Source organism: Lissotriton helveticus, chromosome 2_1 (assembly GCF_964261635.1).
Source record: "Lissotriton helveticus chromosome 2_1, aLisHel1.1, whole genome shotgun sequence".
NCBI classification, from domain to species: Eukaryota; Metazoa; Chordata; class Amphibia; order Caudata; family Salamandridae; genus Lissotriton; species Lissotriton helveticus.
In genome coordinates, this window is record NC_136059.1 from 814,202,248 (window position 1) to 814,223,396 (window position 21,149).

The following is a 21,149-nucleotide window of genomic DNA, read 5'->3' on the forward strand; positions in this document are numbered from 1 at the left end:
TGATTTGCAGTAGTGGCAATTGTGGTGGCGGTAAAATTGCTGGTTATCTGTTCATTCCCTTTAGAAAGAGAGGCCCAGCCTGAGCACAGATCTTTAACAGTAATGCCTAGCGGAGGAACTACAGACTCTAAGCCCTCCGTGGAGCCCATTATACCAATAGTTGAAACCGCTTGGCTACGGGGGTTTGTTGTTTGCGCTGGCTCAAGGATTTCTGAAAGGTTGAGGTCAGTAAGCTCCGCCACACTGGGTAATCCCGTATTGTCGGTTGCCAACTCAGTAGGTTCCGCTCCTTCAAGGCTTGCTATTAAAGTTTTTTTGAGGATCTTGTGATAGGAAATAGTTAGGCAATGGGAGTTTGGGAGCCCACACCATCCTTAAGCACTCCCCCCTGGCGAATTCCCCTGTGGCCTTTTTACTGCCCCCAGTGTCCCGTTTACCTCTTATCACAGGGTTCAAGTTGGAAATCAGTCCCTCTGTAATGGCAGGTCCGATGTTACTTGGTGCAGTCTTTTTAGACCCTTTTTACCACAGGCAGCCATACTCCGCCTCAAATAGCTGTTAACTTCTTTAAACGCCCGCAAGATGTCCGCAGGAGCTGCGGAGAAATCCAGGAAAGCAGCTGCCAACCAGAGTGCAAGTGCATCCAGAGGCGCGATCAGGGCTGTAGCAGTTTGCGGAGTATTCACGGCAACAGTACATGCGCAGCACAGAACATGATGGCTTGTTCGTCGAGGGAGAGGCAAAGGTTTGCGTCCCCGAGCCAGGCGCCATTTTTCTACACATTTAACTAAGCTTAAACTGCAGCATTAACTTTGCAAGCATCTGCGTATGTGCTTGTTCAGTGGCACTAACGCATTGAATGGCCGAGGGCCGGGAAGGCGAAGATGGACGACATAAGGGACCACGATGAACACCTACTGAGGGCAAGGGTCAGTAGTAGTGAGAGGAAAAGCCTGCAAAAATGCACACCAGTGATTGATTGGCGGGATGTGAATCGCCCAGTGCGGTAGTAGGGCGATGGAAAGGGACAGGAGATCATAAGCAAGGGTACGGGGACCCTACAGCACGATAGACCTCTGCACAGGAAAGCACACCCACCCAAACCGGAATGTGGGCATCACACCCGCAACAGAATTGGTAGATGGGGCATGTGGAGACAAACTCAAAAAGATCAGTAGCCCAGTAGAAATAGTGGCTAAAACTGTGTCCTCTGGATGCCTCATGGCAAGGGTGCTGGAAGCAGGTGATTGGCCAGTGTCCTGGAGATACTGTACAGCAGGGGCACTGGGACCAGGCGATTGGTCACCAAGGGTCACGTTTAGGTGGACATGGCACTTGCAGCCTGGGTGGACCTGACGTCCACCCACAAATATCACGTTAACAAGGGAAGCCTAGAAGCTGCAAACCCTAGACACCTGCTAAGAGGAAATTGCACAAATCTGGGACAAGTCATGCTGGTAAAAACAGTGGGTACAATGACTGTGCAAATATTGTCCAATTATGGTTTATGGTTACAATGGCAGGTAATATGTTGATGATAAACCATGTGTTAGGTGAAATGTAACAAACTGCAGCTGATTTTCACCATATGTTTTTCAGTGTATTCTATAGTATAAGGGAATCAGTTCGGCTAGGAGGACAGGAACCACTTGCACGTCTGGGAGGTGTTTTAATAATACATCTGTTTGCAATGCTGTGATTCAAACTCCACTATTGCTGGTTCCAAGTGCTGTGGATTGGGGTGTTTAATGGCACTCAAATAACCATCCTCAGAAGGAGGCAGTTCTAAATCTTGGGCTCTGAAGCAGTATTAAGAAAAGAATATAGACAATAACTAAAATGAAAATTGGGTTAGGGGTCAATGTTTCAATCCCGGTTGTAATATATCTGTGAGGCCATCTTCAGGACAACAGATTGTGTGACAACCCAAGAACCACCTGGAAAAACATTTTTTAAAAAGAAATAAATCAAAAACAACAGCTTAAATCATACACCCAGAATGAGATGAAAGAGGTTTATGTTGAAATTTATGTGAACATACCGTCATCACCATTAATAAATAGCAGTGGATAAAATGTATTTTCGGGAGTAATCAAAACCTTAAAGTTGGTTAGTGGTTTATGACAAGATATGATGTGATGTGACGTGGAGTAGTGTGGCTCACTGGTTAGAGGCGGCAGGCCCAAGAGCAGAAGTCGGCCCGGGACCAGGTTTCAATTCCCGACGCGGCAGGGTCATGGACCTCAGTCAGCGGACTCGATAATTCTCGCTTTGGTGCTTACTCTAATCAGGGGTTCCACTCGGCAACTCTGGGCAATAGCTTGCCTAATCTCCACAACGGCCCCACCAATTCCGGGGATGCCTGGCTCCACCTTGAGGGCTCTCAGCAAGGGACCATCCCGGAAAGCCAGGACGATTTCCCCAGAGTTATACAGCGCCATGAGACCTATGGACGGGTAGCAGTGCGCTTTACAAGCTCAAAAACATTTACATTTACAGCCAAGATTATTCCATTACCATAAATAAGTTATTTTGTTCTGGCCAGGCCTTAGCCCTTAGACAAAAGATACTGATGTAGGTGTTGTTTGAACAATGTATGTTAGTCTTATTAGAATACACAAATAGGTGGCACACACTTGGAGAGAGACCTTTCCGGGGAGAAGAGCGAGACAGCCCTTATAATGAAGATCTACCATCTATAGGCTGAGGTTTGGAGTCTGCTGACAAAACCCAGCTATCTTCTCATATATAATAATACTGCTTCTTACTAAGGGGAGGGAGGATAGCCTTTATTGTCTTTTCATGATGACATCTCCCTTCATGATTTATGGACTAGTTGCTATGTTGATTGTATTTGTACTATGTATTTTCCTGCTAGTTGTGGCACCCACACTGCATGTTAGGTCACATTCATTAAAATAAATATTTTAAATTGTTTTGTGTCTGTCAGATATTATTGTGGACAAGTACAAGAGTGCCGGCTGCAAGATGGCCGCCACATAGTGAGGCTCTGTAGGCTGGAATGCCAATCCATCGGTTATCCTGCACTCTGTGGACCCATCGTGGCCTGCCAAAGCGTGCTTGTGCTCCCAATTTGCAGTAGTTGCCGCTACATACCAGTTTGCTGTGCCCTGGTGGTATCTTGGGCAAATTTGAGGCACTGTTTTGGCGGTTGCTGGGCAGATGAAAAAAGTGGCCCCAGCCTGATCCTCGACCTACAAAACCTCACTGCTGCCTGTTTTGGAGCATGGAACAGCTCCCCTCTCCAGTCTCCCGCTGAGCCACTTATGACCTGACTACACTGGGAGAAGGTAAAGCGTTAGAAAAAGCTGCTACTGAAAGTGAATAGTCCGTAGTAAGAGCCCCCACTCCAAGCACCCCAATTAGTGTTCTCTGGTGTACATTTGCAAGCCACAATTGCTGCATGTTCCTTGAGTGGGCATGCTGTGCTGCATCAAGGGTACTGACCCACTGGCCACGAGGTTTATCTGTATTGAGTGCATTACTGTGCCCACCATGGGACCGGACGGATCTGCTCAGGGTGCAGCCATCTCTGGTTGCTCGATCAGCCAGCCTGCCATGGGTAAGATGGACACGAGACAACCTAAAATCTCGTTTGAGCAGAGGAAAACTCTGAGAGGGACCACCTCGACGGTGGAAGACCCATCTGCAGTGTCCATGGATGCCACTTCTGCCCCCGAGCCTAACATCCGCAAAATGTTGGCTGATCTGAAGCATTTTCTATCCGCCATTCACCTGAAGATAGACTCGATGTCGGATCGCCTGGATTGGCATCGGGACAAGGTGTTGAATCATGATGAGCGTCTTACAGAGGTTGAGCAGCGGACATCCTCGCTGGAGGATGGGGGAGTGACAAAATGGGAGAAGCTGCTCCGTATAAAGAAAGTGCTAGAGGACCTTGAAGTGCGTTCCCGGCGCAATAACCACCGCATTCTTGGAGTTCCGGAAACAACTGCGATGACCCGAGTAGAGGACTTTGTTGAGGAAATGCTGCTATCCTTCTTCGGCAAGGCCCTATCCGTGATGTGCATTGTGGAGCGTGCCCACAGATTCCTCGGCCCGAGACACCCCTGGGGCACGGCTCCCCCCATCATTGCGAGACTCTTAAATTAGAGGGGCCGCGATACTGTGCTGGAAAATGCTCGGGATCAGCACGACCTCAGATACCAGGGCAATTTAGTTTACTTTTTTCCCAATTTCAACTTGTCTGTCCAGGCAACCTGCCAAGAATTTGAACCGGTCAAGAGACTGCTGCAGCAACAGGACATCAAGTATTCCTTACTTTACCCAGCGAAGCTTTGTATCTTCCACTCCAGCAAGACATCCTTTTTCACAGATCCTAAGCTTACTGCCAAGTTTGCAAGTAGCCTCAAGCTCTTGTTATGTTATGTTATAAAAAATGTTATAACACGCTCTATTACTAAACTAGTATCCTGGCGCGGAAGGAGAAGTGGCAAGCAGAGTGGGCATCCAGATAAGAAGGACATTTATATGGGCTTATTAAACAGATGGGTTTTCAGTTCCTTTTTAAAAACAGTGATGGACTGAGCAGTCCAGTGCCGCAGAGGAAGCGCATTCCAGGCCCTGGCGGCCCTGACAGAAATGGACTGGCCACCCAGTCTAGAGTACCTAAATCTGGGCACCACCATTTGAGATTGATTGGCCGATCGGAGGCAACGTTTCGGAACATATAAAGTAAACTGTTTCCTCAGGTAAACCGGCCCGAGCTGATGGATAGCTCGGAAGGAAATGACCAGTGATTTAAACAAAATCCGGTGGGCCACCGGAAGCCAGTGGAGGCTACGAAGATGAGAGCGGGCGCTAACCCTTCCAGGCAGGGTGAACAGGAGGCGAACAGCCGCATTTTGGATCACCTGCAGCCGTTGGATCAGGTAAGCAGGTAGACCACTAAACAGGGCATTCGCAAAGTCAAGCCTGGAGAGGATTAAAGCGCGCGACACAGTCTCTTTGGCCTTTCTCGGGAGAAGTGGGAAAAACCTACCTAAGGTTTTGAGAGTGCCAAAGCATGTGCCGGTGAGTTTCCTGATGTGGTCCTCAAATTTCAGATTACTCCCAAACCAAACCCCCAGGTTCTTAGCTGGGCCCCCCATAGAATTGGGGCGAGGCAGGTCAGGTGGCCATAGGAGAACACCAAAATTTTCGGGGAAGGAACCAAAGAGAAGAACCTCGGACTTGTCTTCATTGCACTTGAGCTGGGCAAGTGCTAACCAGCGAAAGACAGATGAGAGGCAAAGTCTAACTGCCGATGTATCCAAATTGTCCTTAGGCCAAGTGAACAAAAGTTGGGTATCATCGGCGTAGGACATTATTTTACCCCCAACTGTTCTGCCAGGTAAATCAGAGGCGTCAGATAAATATTAAAAAGCAGGGGGCTAAGAGTGGACCCCTGTGGGACACCAGTGGTGAGGTTCCTAGGCATAGAAGCGTGAGGAGGCATCCAGACCTGTTGAGTCCTATTGTCCAAAAATTATGTTACCCAGTCAAGTGCCAATCCGGAAATGCCTACTGCCGCCAATCTGGTGAGAAGTAGGCTGTGGGGCACCGTATCGAAGGCGGCAGAGAGGTCTAGTAAAATCAGAACCGCTCTGCCACCTCCATCCAGGCACTCCCTAATCGCCTCAGACATCTCAACCAGGGCTGTTTCGGTGCTGTAGGCAGCCCTGAACCCTGACTGGGCCGGATGCAGCGCCCAAGATGATTCAATAAAATGGTCTAGCTGGCGGAAGGCAATTTTCTCACAAACTTTAGCCAGAGTTGGCAATAGTGAGATAGGCCGGAAGCTGGAAGGGACAGCCGGATCCAGCCCAGTCTTTTTTAAAAGAGGAAGGAGTTTGGCTTGCTTCCAGCAAGACGGGACAGTGGCTGAAGAAAAAGAGAGGTTAACAATCTGAGTAACCTTCTTGCACACAACCTCAGCCACCCCGCCAAGGGCCCTAGCAGGACAGGGGTCCAAAGGGGACCCTGATTTCAAAGCCTTCAGTACCGCCAGGATGTCAGACTCAGTAGGGGAAGAGAAGACATCAAACTTCTCAACTGGCTTGGGCATAAGGAGAGGTGATAGGACTGGTGAGGGCTTAAAGCTGTCACAGATAACTCGTAATTCCTCTTGGATTTTAACAATTTTATTTACGAAGAAGGAAGAGAGCTCTTCGCACCAATGTTTAGATGAGGGCAGCGTAGGCTGCGATGCGCATGGCGATAAAAAGCTCTGAACAATGGAGAAGATTTCCTTATTATTGTTGTTTGCCTTTTCGATTCTTCCTGCGTAATAGGTGCTCTTGGCAGCCCTAATCGCCGCATAGTACTCTTTTTGTGCGGCACGTAGGTCACTCTTAGCCGCCGGAGAATAGGCTTGTCTCCACACTCGTTCTAGTTTCTTGCAGCCAAGCTTCAATTCCCAAAGGGTGTGGGAAAACCATGGTTTAGAGGGGGAGGACCGCATCCTACGAATACAACCCTGGTTGATAGAGGCAGCCGATCCCTGTTCAACCCATGCGTTAAAGACACTGACCGCCTCATCAATCTCTAAAGCAGAGTAGGACGGTTTTGGGATAAGGATTCAGCCAGGAACACTAAATTGATCCTCTGAGAATGCGCAAGTGGGGGAGTACCCCTCGTCCCCACCATTCTATCCAAGAACCAGGAGAACCTAATCAGCTTATGGTCCGTCCAAGTCACACCCTCAGGGCCTGCCAACACAATATCAAAGTTGGAGCAAACCAGATCCAAGAGGTGGCTACCCACATGAGTCGGGGCGTCGACCCATTGGGTGAGGTGGGACATAGTTAAGACTTCACCTAGACGTTTAGACTCCATAGAGCCCGATACATCGACATGAATGTTGAAGTCTCCTAGGAGCAGAAACTTTGAGAATCTCAGGGCTCGCGGTACAATAACATCCTCTAAGGCCTCAATAAACGACCCAGCATTCCCGGGGGGCCGGTACACCAATGTGCCCCCAAGAGTAAAATGTGGGGAAAGTACAAGCGAGAAGTGGAGCAACTCCGCATCTCCCAATCCGACCTGGGGTTCACAGGAGAATACCCATTTATCCCTGTAGATTACTGCGACTCCGCCCCCTCTACCGAGCGGACGGTCCGCCCTCGTGATCTTAAAGCCCCGCGGGATGGCTAGCTCCACCACCGGGACGCACGAGTCATTTAGCCAGGTCTCGGTGATAAAAAACAGATCAAGTTGGTTATCCGCCAAGATTTAAAAAACATCGGCAGCATGCTTCACCATAGACCTGGCGTTGATTAGCCCTGCTCTAATCAGTACAGGGTCAGCGCTAGCTTGCTCAGAGCAGCTAAGCGTAGGGCAGAGGTGAAAGTTACACGCCGAGCACAGGCGGGATAGACTGTCAGCCACTACCCAGGGGGCTTCTTCTCCACATCTGAGAACATTAAAAGCAATAAGTTCATCCCGTGAGTACCTTAGACGAGCAGGCCCTTGTCTTCGGGGTGGACAGCCAGGGGGCCTAGCACAGGGCACGTCCGGGACTCGGACGGGCACAGACGGGCCCTCCTTTGGCGCTCTTTCGGCGCACAGTCGGCGAATCCGCTGCTCGCGCCTGCTGCGCGTCCGAAAAAGCATTGCTATTTGAAGCCCAAGCCCCTCCCCCGGCTAGACCGCTGCCTACGGTCAGGCGGGGTACCGGGACTTCGGAGAAGATGGCGACCACACCTGCCCTCCACAACAATCGGCACAGAAGAACGGGGCAGGAGGCGTCTGAGCAAATGAACAAAAATGCAGTCAAGATACAGATAAAATCACAATTCAAACGCAGCGTTGGGTTTAGAAAAGCTGAGGAGAGACCCTCGCAATCTGCTCGCCACTAAGCAAGGCTCCAGGTGCTGCCACCGCCCTGAACTATCGCCCTGCTTGAGACCAGAGGGCCCCACGAATGGGGATCAACTGGAGGAAGACCCCCTCAATAAAAATGACTGAGACAGTTTGGAAGTACTTCGTAATGTACATCCGTATGTGGAGGCTCTTGCACCTGGCTGAACTGGAGCACACCCCAGTCCTTCTGTGTTTGTTAGCCTTATGAGTACATGAGTTGGCTGGCATTGGACTGGGTTACCTGAGTTGGTTATGTGGCCCTTTTTGGGTGCCTTTTTCCAGCCAACCAACTTTATGTTCTTGGGTTATGCCGAGCCCCCTGGCGCCACCCCCTGGGATGAGTCCCATGTTCTATTTTGCGGTTGGCCTTTTTGGGCCTTGTGTGGCCTGGTAGATGTTCTCCCGCCATGTTGGGCGTCTGTAGTGTATGTTTGGGTGGAGAGTGAACTACTCGCGATGGGTTGTTTCTCTTCCTATATGCCTCTTCTCTCTTTTTCCTTCCCGACCCTCTCTCTGGCTTGAATACACAATTGCTGGCCCCTGCTCTCTGCAAGGTGCCCATGTACGCATGGAGATGGAGTGATGACTGTAACATCTGACGGGGCACGACCCTCAAAGCTGCAACCTGGAGCATTAGGGGTCTGAATGATGGCAGAAAGATTCAATTGGTGGCAGCGCTCCTCAATCGTTACGGGGTGGACATCTGCTTTTTGCATGAACTGCATCTCATGGATATCAGCTATTTGCGTTTTTGGGCAGGGTGGATGGGCAAAAAGTTCATAGCGGGTTACTCCAACTATGCCAGGGGCACAGCTATTATCATTAGAAAGGGCCTCCCTTGCGTATGCGCACCGCGATATGCGATCCCTATGGGCATTATGTGATGGTGGCGGGGGACCTTGCAGGTCGCCCAGTTAGACTCATATGGGTATATGGCCCTAATACTGACGATCCCCAATTCTTCAATGAGGTATGGTGACATTGGTGGTTGACGGAAGCCTTAGGCCCCGGTGCGGTTCTCTGGGGAGGTGACTTTAATGTAATTCTTAAATCTGACTTTGACAGATCGAGCGGTTCCCCCTGGCCTCACCCCCGTGCTGTGGTGGAACTTCGGACCATTATGGAAGACCATGTTCTGATAGATATTTCGCGTCACCTACACCAACATGGTCGGGAGGGAACTTGCACGTCCACACTTGGTCCAGAATTGATTTTTGGCTTATTTCCTGTGACATGGACATCTGGGTTCGACATTGTACTCATCTTGTCCAAACACTCTCGGACCATGCCCCAGTACTATTAGAATTTCAGTTACTGGACATGCCGAATAGAGCATTCAGCTGGAGTCTTCCCGCTGGCACTCTTCGAAACCAGGTGTTCAGAGAGGAAATTGGGTCTGCCATATAGGACTACTTTGACAGTAATGTCGGCTCAGTGGCCTCCCTGTCCATGCTGTGGGAAGTTTTTAAGGTTTTCATCAGGGGCAAGTGTATTGCCACGCAGACAGGCGTTTTGACTCTCATTAGGGAATGAGCTGCAGCGGCTTGAAAGGGAGATAAGCTCTCTCGAATCCTAACTTTTCGAGGCGAATCAGCTTACTATCCTCGGACACATTAAAGCCAAAATAGCGGAGTTTGTGGAGGCAGCGCACAGAGAAACATATTACTTGGGATGGGAGGCATGTGCCCGCCAGTACGATGAAGGAGACCGGGCCGGCAAAACCCTGGCGGGTCTACTGAAGAAGCAATGGACAAATGATTATAAAAGCGAGCTTTGCACAGACAAGAATACGGTTCCAGTTGGGCAGACACCAGTCCAAGCTGAAATTATCAAATATTACTCTTCACTATATGCTGCGTGGCAGTTGGAGGCACTTCCTGACCTGCTTCCCTTCTTTGATTCCATTGAATTAGTATGGTTCAGTGACACACACTAAAAGTATCTGGAGGAGCCCTACATGGAAGAGGATGTGATCAGGGTAATCCGGGCCATGCCGGGGAAAAAGGCGTCGGGGCTGGACGGATTGACCCCTGCCTTCTATAAGGAGTTTGAGCCCCTTCTTGCTCCCCACCTCCTCAACATGTAAGAGGACTCACTCACGGGACACCCTCCCCCATCTCTTGGAGAGGCGCTGATAGTGACCATCCTTAAGCCAGACAAGGATCCATTACTCTGTGACTACTACAGGCCACTATTGATAATCAATGTGGATAATAAAATCCTCACCAATTTATTAGCCACGCAGTTGCTTCGGCTGCTCCCCACAATACTAAGGCCAGACCAATGTGGCTTCATCCCTGGCCGGAGTACCGCCCATAACTTCCGCACCCTCTTTGCAGTGATTCAGGTGGTGGATTCCTCTCTCCCTGCCACCTCTGTATTTCTGGACACAACCAAGGAATTTGATATGCTTGAATGGCCTTATCTGTTCTCGCTACTGGATAGTATGTGCATGAGTCCTGCTTTACTCCCAAAGATCGCACTTTTATATGCATCCCTGACTGACAGGTTGCGGGTTAATGGTGTGATATCCCCCCCCGATTGCTGTGGCTCGAGTTACGAGGCAGGGGTGTCCGCTGTCGCCCCTCCTCTTTGCCATGGAGCCCCTGGCAGCCAGACTGAGGCAGCATCATGCTCAGAGGGGGCTTGATTTCACACCTAGGATTATCTTGGAGTCAATGTACACGGACCGTGTGACTCTCTACATCAACCACCATGAGACCAATCTTGACCCCCTTAGACGTGAAATCACCAGATTTGGTTGACTTCCAGGTGTTAATGTTAACTGGGGGAAGTCTATAATTTTTCCACTCACGGCCGCTATGGTCATATTTCAGTCCAAATTCCCTCTTAAATGGGCAACCTCTCTAGTGAAGTGCCTCAGTATCTGGATTAGTAAGGACCATGAGGAACTGTGGAGACGCAATCATGGAGTGGTTGGAGAGCCGTTAGAGAGTGCTCCCTCTCTCTCTGGCTTGCTGGATTGCCGACTCCCGACTCCCCGATTGCCACCGAGCCGCCCCAGGACGCACCCATGGACCCTTCACCTGCCAAGCCTGCAAGTTCTGCTGCATCAGGACCCACACTACAACCGCACACGCCAAACAGAGCTCCAACAACAACCACCTGAAGTGCATCCTGCTCAACACCCGTTCGGTCCACAGACACGCCATTGAACTATGGAACCTACTCGACACCATAACTCCGGACGTTGCCTTTCTCACGGAAACCTGGTTGAACGCCTCATCAGCGCCCGACATCGCCATAGCCATCCCGGACGGATACAAGATCATCCGAAGGGACCGCATCAACCAAACAGGAGGAGGCATCGCAATCGTCCACAAGAACACCATCCGCATCTCGACCAGTTCCGACGACACCCTCACAGCCACTGAACACCTTCACTTCCAGATACACACAGACCCCAAGACCACACTGAGAGGCACCCTCATTTACAGACCCCCAGGACACCGCACACAATTCAGCGAAGACATCACTGACTTTGTCAGCCCACACGCCCTCCCCTCCGTTGACTACATTCTCCTAGGGGACCTCAACTTCCACCTGGAGAATTACAACGACAACAACACCACCACCCTGCTGGACAACCTCACCAATCTCGGACTCAAACAACTGGTGAACACCCCCACCCACTACGCCGGACACACGCTCGACCCAATCTTCTCCTCCAGCAAGCACATCTCCTTCAGCCACTCCACCGGACTCCACTGGACAGACCACAGCTGCGTCCACTTCAGCTTCAGAAAGAACACAACTCACCACTTCCCGCAACAGGTCCCCCGCAGAAGCTGGAACAAAATTACCGCCGACCAGCTCACCACTTCACTGAATCAAAACGCTCCCGCCAGATAAACGGACCCAAATGAAGCAGCCATCAATCTCGCACAGTGGATCACCCACTGTGCTGACGACCTAGCACCCCTGAAAAACAATCCCAACAAGCCAGGAAGCAAAAAAGCATCCTGGTTCAACAACGACCTCAAGAACTCCAAAAAGAATTGCCGCACCCTCGAGAAAGCCTGGCGAAGAAACCCAACCACAGACAACATGACCGCCCTCAAGAACGCCACCCGCAAACACCACCAGCTGATCCTCACCACCAAGAAGTCAGCATTTAAGGATCGACTAGACAACAACGCCCACAACAGCAAGGAACTCTTCAGCATCGTCAAAGAGCCCACCAATCCCAGCGCCGGCAACAACAACATCACTCCCTCTCAAGACCTCTGCGACTCTCGCCTCGTTCTTTCACAGCAAGATCGCAGACATACACAACAGCTTCGGCGACCAGACCACTGCCCCTACCACTGAACTGAAACCCCCCACTGCCACCCTCCGCGCCTGGACCCCGATCAGCACCGAAGACACCATCCGCATGAGGAACTCCATCCATTCCGGATCACCTACCGACCCATGCCCCCATCACATCTTCAACAAGGCCGACTCCGCCATCGCATCCCAACTCCGGGACATCATCAACTGCTCCTTCAACACCGCTACCTTCCTGGAGAGCTGGAAGCATGCCGTACTCAGCGCCCTTCTGAAGAAACCTTCAGCAGACCCCACCGAACTTAAGAACTACCGCCCCATCTCGCTCCTCCCATTCCCTGCCAAAGTCATAGAGAAGACCGTCAACAAGCAGCTCACCGCCTTCCTTGAGTCTAACAGTTCCCTCGACCCTCCACAGTCCGGCTTCCGAGCCAACCACAGCACCGAGACCACCCTCATCGCAGCCACAGACGACATCCGAACCCTACTCGACAACGGGGAAACAGCGGCCCTCATCCTCCTGGACCTCTCCGCAGCGTTCGACACGGTTTGCCACCGCACCCTAGTACAACGCCTCAGAAACGTCGGGATACAAGATAAGGCATTGGATTGGATCATCTCGTTCCTCGCCGGAAGAACCCAGAGAGTCCGCCTCCCCCATTTCAGATCAGAGGCCACCGAAGTCATCTGCGGCGTACCACAAGGATCATCACTCAGCCCCACCCTCTTCAACGTCTACATGAGCCCCCTCGCATCCATCGCACACCAACACAACCTTAACATCATCCCCTACGCGGACGACACTCAGCAAATCCTCTCCCTCACCAAAGACCCAACCACCGCCAGAACCAACCTACACAAAGGGATGAAAGAAGTAGCCGAGTGGATGAAGAACCGCCGCCTAAAACTGAACTCAGACAAGACAGAAGTCCTCATCCTAGGATCATCCCCCTCTGCCTAGGACGACTCCTGGTGGCCCCCGGCCCTTGGCAGCGCACCCAAACCAACGGGCCATGCTCGCAACCTGGGCTTCATCCTAGACTCCTCCCTCTCGATGACCAGACAAGTCAACGCCGTCTCATCATCATGTTTTAACATCCTACGCATGCTCTGAAAGATCTTCAGACGGATCCCCATCGAAACAAGGACGACGGTCACCCAAGCCTTTGTCACCAGACGACAGGACTACGGTAACTCCCTCTACACCGGAACCACAGCCAAACTGCAGAAAAGACTTCAACGCATCCAGAACGCCTCCGCTCGACTCATCCTGGACATACCTCGACAAAGCCACATATCCAAACACCTAAGAGACCTTCACTGGCTCCGCGTCAGCAAGAGAATCACATTCCGTCTCCTCACCCACGCACACAAGGCCCTCCACGACCTAGGACCCAAATACCTCAACAATCGCCTAACCTTTCACACTCCCACCCGCCAACTGCGATCATCCAATCAAGCCCTCGCCACGATTCCACGCATCCGAAGAGCCACCATGGGAGGAAGATCCTTCTCCTACCTGGCGGCAAAGACCTGTAACTCCCTCCCCACCCTCCTCCGTCTTACCCAGGACCACCTCTCCTTTAGAAAACAACTCAAAACCTGGCTGTTCGATCAATAGCGAACCCCTCCCCCTTAAGCGCCTTGAGACCCTCTGGGTGAGTAGCGCGCTATACAAATTTCTGATTGGATTGGATTGGATTGGATTGCCATTGCTAAGATGGTGGTCCTACCAGAATTTCTCTATGTGTTTGCGAATCTCCCACTCTGAATTAAAGAGGAGGCTGTGTTCAAACATGATTTTCCTTACGTGGCTGGCCGGGCGGGCAACCTCGTGTAACCTGGGAAGCCCTCACGGTCCCGTTTGAGCAGGAGGGCTTGGGCGCGCCTGACATGGAACTGTATCACAGTTGTGCGCAGGCCCAGTTTGGGTTTTACTGGATTTAGCCAACTTTTTCATGGCACATGCCGCTTCCAAAAGTGACCAAGTGGAGCCTGGGCCACTCAACATGGCACTGTTTCACCCACAACATCGCCCGCGGACTGGGATTCATACATTAGGTTGTACGGTTTGTGTGTGGCAGTAACTGCGCAGCAGGGCGCGTCTGGATGCTATGTTCGCCCCATCAGTACAGCTCAATAGACACCCAGTGTTGCCTTTCACAGCCGAACCAGCGTCTGCGCAAGCTCCAGTGACATACACTTGGGCATGGTTTCCCAGAAGGTGTCTTCATTGATCTAGATACCGCTTTGGGAGAGGACCGCACTGGCTTCCTTGATAGATGACCTACTTCCAAATGTGAGCTGCGCTTCGAGCCCAGTATCTCTCGTTTCCAATTGCGCCCACAACATTTCAAGTCCTGAAAGCATTTTTAACTAATCCCTCACCCGCAAACCTATTCCATGTATTTACTCTGGCATGCAGCATGAATCGCCAGCCTGCATACCCCCACCACAGCGTGAATGGGAGGCTAGCTTGGGAACTCCGTTTGGGGAAGGGGTATGGGCATACTGTTGCGTACAGTCGAAAGACATGTCATCCAATTATTGCTGCTAATTCATTTTATATTCCTTCACAGGTTATGCAGTGGGGTTGAGTGTGGATGCGAGACGTGTGAGGTGCAGAATGCCCAAGACCTCCTTCATACACCTGTCCTGGGAATGCTTGAAAGTAGCTAACTACTCGACATGCATTTTTGAGGCGCTGGATACAATGCTTGAATGTAGGCTGGAGTGCTCTCCACTTCTTGTTTTGCTAGGCTATGTCAAGGACCTCCCGTCAGACATTGCGAGACAGGATGCCATGATGCTGCTATTGTCCAAGAGGCGGGTGGCTATCTGCTGGGGCTGTAAGCGTAAACCGCGTAGGGATGACTGGCTTACAGACGCTGTTTTTTACCATAACCAATTGTCAGAATTCTGGTAACTAATGCCGACACAGTCACACCCTCACGACATCTGGCAACCCTAGCAAAATGTTTTACAACCATAATGATGCACGTGCCACTCTAGGGGGCTGCTCCACATGTCGGAGTACCTCTCTCCCTAATTTGACCAGAGAGACACCCTTTCTCCTTTTTTACTTTATCTCTCCCTATTCCTCCCCCCTCTCTTATCCCTCCTACACTGATCTATGCTTCTGATCCCCCTATCCATTCTGTCTTTTTCTCTTCTTTCATTTGGTTGACTGGTGACTGCTGCCCTCCGGGATGATGCAAAAACTGGCAAGAATATGAGTCACCACAGAACTTGGCATGCACGGCCGAATTATCAACTACCTGACTTGAAAGCTGTACAGATGAATGTATACAGTTGCTAACTTACCTTTTATAGGACTCTTTAATACTCCCTCTTCTGGGGCAGCATGTCGCAGTTTTGTATTTGCAAAAAATCTATGAATGAAGTAAAAAAAAAAGAAAAAATACAAGAGTTTGAGTGAAAGGGTGTGTATCGTTACCGCAATTCCTGAGAGATCTGGGAGTGCTGTGTTCTGGGGTGTCTAATCATTTGTTTCTCTGTGAGTGAGTAGGAGAGCACGTGAGACACTATTGCTAGTCGGGTCTGGGCTCATGGATACTACGGTGGTAGGAAGACTCATTCCCTACACACTAAGGTCCTATAATCCTACGCATAGTTCTCTGTTTGTGCGGAATCCCTTCAACAATGCCGGTTAAATGCCCATCTCTCTCTAATATACCAGGGTATTTCTATAGAAATACCCAACATTATGCTTGAGGCACATCGGTCTGGGTTTTATAATAAGTGAGTTAACCCTTTGGGTGCTGATGACGTGCTGGACTCATCATGGCACACAGTGGTTGTGTGCTCATGACGAGTCCAGCTCATCATAGGACCCACCCACGGGGAGCGCAGGCACTCCCCTGATTTTTCTATTTTTACAGGGGAAGGCAGGGGAAGCCTTTCCCCTGCCTCCCCCGCCCCTGTTATCGTCATCAATGACGTCAGCATGCGAGTTGCGCTGACGTCATTGGGGGTTCCTCTTTGTTCTCCTACGCATAGGATGCCATTTGCTTCCCGCACGTCGGAGAAGAAACAGGTACGTTTTGGGGCTGAGGAGGGGGGATTTAACTAAAAGAGGCATCGGGGTAAAGGAAAGAGTTTTCTTTCCCCCGATGCCTCTTTTGTTCATTCCTGCTGCACGATCGTGCGGTCGTGCAGCAGGATTGCCCACTAGAGACAGGGATTTTTTTTTTTATTGAAATTGAATTTCGATGTTTGGGGGAACGGCCCTTTAGGCAAGGATTGCTCCCCCTATGTGCCGTATATTTTCGGATGTGTGTGCCTCCCTGGGGGGGGGGGGGGCAGATTTTTTATTTATGTATGTTTTGTTTGTTGTTTGGGGGAGCGGCCCCTTAGGCAAGGGTCGCTCCCCTTATGGGCACCATTTTATTGGATGTGTCTGCCCCCCTGGGGGGGGGTAGAGTTATAAAATACGTGTATTTCATTGTTTGGGGGAGCGGCCCCTTAGACAAGGGTCACTCCCCTTATGGGCCCTATATTTTTAGATGTGTCTGCCCCCCTGGAGGAGGTAGACTTATAGGTGTGTTTTTGGTTGTTTGGGGGAGCGGCCCCTTAGGCAAGGGTCGCTCCGCTTATGGGCACAATAATTTAGGATGTGTCTGCCCCCCAGGGGGCAGATTTTTAATACATTTTAATAAAAACGGCCCACTAGACCACCAGGGAGTGTATAGTGGGGAGTGGCCCCGTGTGCTTGCCATGTGCTGTTTCCCTCTTCAGAGCCTTGCACATGCTCAGAGAGGCCTAGCTAGTAGAATGCACCTGCCCCTAGTATAGAACTGTCAGACTATTCTTACTGTAACTCTCCTCCCACTTTGTTGAGCAAGCAAATCTTGTATACCCATATTAGTAATTTTGCATGCTTACATGTGCCAGGACCTCCCCTTGGTTTTATGCTGACTAATGTAACCTAAGCATATATAAGGTCCCTGTTTCTGTACTCCTTGGAATGCCTCCTGCAGTTCCTGAGGGTACTGTGTGACGTAGTCTCCCTCATCTGAAGTTAGTGATTCTTGGGTGCCTTGCTAATATATGGGGCGTCCCAAGACTAGGAAGTATCCTGAAACTATCCTCTCTGTTGATAGACCATTACTGTGCCTTGTCTAAGGACCTTTTGTTCTGTCTACCAAGAGATATTTGCTGCCTTACAACCATTGCCAGAGGGGCCCGGACATCAGATTCAGCTTGGGGAATCAGCACCAGTCCAGCTTGAAGCCAAGGTGAAGGTAACCAGCACAGGTGCTGCTGGCAACTAGGACCTCAGAGAAGGATGAATTGTGTACCCCTGCCACTGTCTTGGGCGAAAGACGGGGTCACAAACCAGAAAGGAGAGATCGTGGATCAAGTTTTTTATGCTCAGCTGAGAGTCACAGACCGACCAGAGTAATTACAGCTTCGTTTTTTTACAGTGCGGGGGATATACATGACGGAAGAAGATTCCGGTCGAGCCTACCATAGCCAAGAAGTAACGCGGGGACTGGCTCCCTGGTAATTGCAGAAGTGCTGAGGTGAGAAGACACCGCAGTAGTTGTTCAAAACTTCCGCAGTTGTAGATACAGAATGCGCACTAATTTGGTCATTGCCCTTGTTTTGCAACAGGACCAGCTGAAAGAAGAGGATAGCCGCGTTCGAAATGCTGTCACAATTAGATACAGGTATGCCTCAATAATGGCTATATGTATTGTCGAAAATGATGGTAGATGGGAGTATGTCGCAACGATATATACTCTCTCTCCCACAGAGCTGACCCCAGCCCCTGGTCCCCTGTAAAACCACGCGTTGGGAAAGATTGACCGCTTGCACGAACCAGATACAGATGCAAGGTTGGCTCGGATATAGTGTTCGCTATTAGATCCATGAAATTGAGCACAGGAGACACGAACATTGAACTAGATAATTGTCTCTTACAGATTGATTACGTGTTGGGCCGCTATCCATGTTTTGGAAATCACTAAACGTCCACAATTTAAGAATCGTCTAGAAGGTATGAAATGTAGCCATCAGATATTGATGAAGGCTGTGAGGGAAGGTCAGAGGTACTATTGCTGATTAGTTTTTATTTTATTTTCTATTTGCTTCATAGATTGCCCCATTGTGCCCATAATAAGAAGCCCTGATGAAAGCCCACGAAGAATTTAAACGTGGCTGGAAACGCGGCGGCATATTCTTAAATTAAAAGAATGAATTAAAATCTCTCTTAGTGTTTTACAAATAGGCAATTATTGGCCATGTTACTTTTTGTGATTAACTATATTGAGCAGCATGTTCTTTTGAATTGAAGAGGAACTAGGTTACGCACGTATAAATTGAAAATAGTGCGGTATATCGAATGTTGCAATTTTTGAGCAATTGTTGTATATAAGTGTGTTCATTTTGTCAAATTGATGTTGTCTAAAGGTATTTGTATATGTTTGTATTTAAAGTGTTTTCATGGTATAACCTGTATGTCCTTCTGAGAATAGAAGATATTTCCTATTTAGAAAATATTTAAAACAAAAAATAAGAGGTTGAATAAAATAACCTAACCACAAAAAGAATATAGTGTGGTTTTCTGAAAAACAAAAAGTGGGAATCCAGGTACTCTTCTGTGTATTCTGTATTTTAGGCCCTACCTGCATCCTGTCATTGGGCTTAACCCCTATGTTGTTCGACTAATGTAACCTAAGCATATATAAGGTGCCTGTATCTGTACTCCTTGGAATGCCTCCTGCAGTTCCTGAGGGTACTGTGTGACGTAGTCTCCCTCATCTGAGGTTAGTGGTTCTTGGGTGCCTTGCTAATATATGGGGCGTCCCAAGACTAGGAAGTATTCTGAAACTATCCTCTCTGTTGATAGACCATTTCTGTGCCTTGTCTAAAGACCTTTTGTTCTGTCTACCAATAGATATTTGCTGCCTTACAACCATTGCCAGAGGGTCCGGACATCAGATTCAGCACCAGTCCAGCTTGAAGCCAAGGTGAAGGTAACCAGCACAGGTGCTGCTGGCAACTAGGACCTCAGTGAAGGATGAATTGTGTACCCCTGCCAATGTCTTGGGCGAAAGACGGGTCACAAACCAGAAAGGAGAGATCATGGATCAGGTTTTTTATGCTCAGCTGCGAGTCACAGACCGACCAGAACGGTGAGGAGGCTTTTCTTGAGGTGACCCCTTTTGAAACAAGGGTTGCTTCAGGCTCTGAATCCTGGTCCCAAAGTGAATGCAAGGTTTCTCCTTTGTTTATTAGTCAAGAGGTGCCTGAGCACACTAGATGCAATGTGTGGCCCCAACAAATAAGCACTGCACAAGCAGAGTAATATAGGAGTTAGGGAAGGACTTGAATTTAGGGTACAGTTGCTGTGTCCCTGGTGCCTGTTAGATTGAAGTGAAGGAAATTGGTGCACTGCCTGAGACACTGGACAGGATCGCTGAGAGCATTTGACCTGGTGGGTGACTGCCCTATCTTGAAAGACAAAACTTTTTCCTTGAAACTGGGCTGTGATTCTTGAGTTGCGAGTTGTGCAGCTCCACCGTGGAAACAACAAGAGCCTGCCTGTGAGGCTCAAACGGACACAGGGAGAAGACACCTCCCTGGCTTGGTTGTACAGCCACTTCAATTTCCCCAAGGACTTCTTTTTCATTAATAATATACCCCTTTGGTCGTCCCATTTTTGAGGAGGAGCAGTCCTTTGCAGCTCTTTGTCCTAATGCCCTTGGCCCTGTGTGGTCCTCCTGCTCCCAAATATGATTAATGATCTAGCCCTCATAAAAGGAAAATGGAAAAGTCTAATGAAAATGTTTTTATTAGATATATGATGTTGGCTATTCTGCACTTGAAATGGATGGTTACTGAAATGCATAGGAGCCCTGAAAATGTTTTTACTAGATGGTTCTAGGATTTGCTTAGGACTAGAAAAAAAACATAATTCCGTTTGTGATAATGGTCATTACTCTCTCCAACTACCTGTATGTTAATTATGACCCCATGCTTTGTTCCCTTTGTACTCCTGCTTATGTCTTACATATATATCCGCTTAATGAAATCTTTAGAATGGAAAATGCCCACCTAGCAATGAATTAGGATATTGATAAATTTATTAAGAATTAATGTGCAAATTTTTTCTGTGTTCCTACAGGATCATAGGAATGTCTTTAGCTCATGCCAAAAGGACCATCTGTTGAAGATTGCAGGGAAGCCATTTGTACTTGGAAGCCATTTTAGGTAGCCATGTGCTGTTTCCCTCTTCAGAGCCTTGCACATGCTTAGAGAGGCCTAGCTAGTAGAAGGCACCTGCTCCTAGTATAGAACTGTCAGGCTATCCTTGCTGATGTAAGGAGAAGTAACTCTCCTCCCACTTTGTTGAGCAAGCAAATCTTGTATACCGATATTAGTCATTTTGCATGCTTACATGTGCCAGGACCTCCCCTTGGTTTTATGCTGACTAATGTTACCTAAGCATATATAGGGTCCCTGTTTTCTGTACTCCTTAGAATGCCTCCTGCAGTTCCTGAGGGTACTGTGTGACGTAGTCTCCCTCATTTGAGGTTATTAAAATATGTGTTTTATATTACAGCTTCTGTATCAGTCTCTTCTTTGTTGGTTTAAAAAATAAACAGGTTTATCAGTGAGACCCCATAGAAGGTTTCTATGTTCTACATTTGGGCAAGGGTCACTCCCCTTTGGGGGCTATATTTTTGGCTGGCTGTCACCATGGGGGGCACATTTAGCTATTTTAATTTAGGGCCCACTAGGCCACCAGGGAGTTATTTGTAGAGAGTGACCCCTTGGGCAAGAGTCGCTCTCCTTCGCGGTCAATATCTCTGGCCCCCAGATCGCCATGTTTTAAAAAAAATATTAGGCCCACTAGACCACCAGGGATTTCTTTGTTGGGAGTGGCCCCTTGGGCAAGGGTTGCTTCCCTTTGGGGAGCATTCATTTGCCCGTTTCGGCCACCCTGA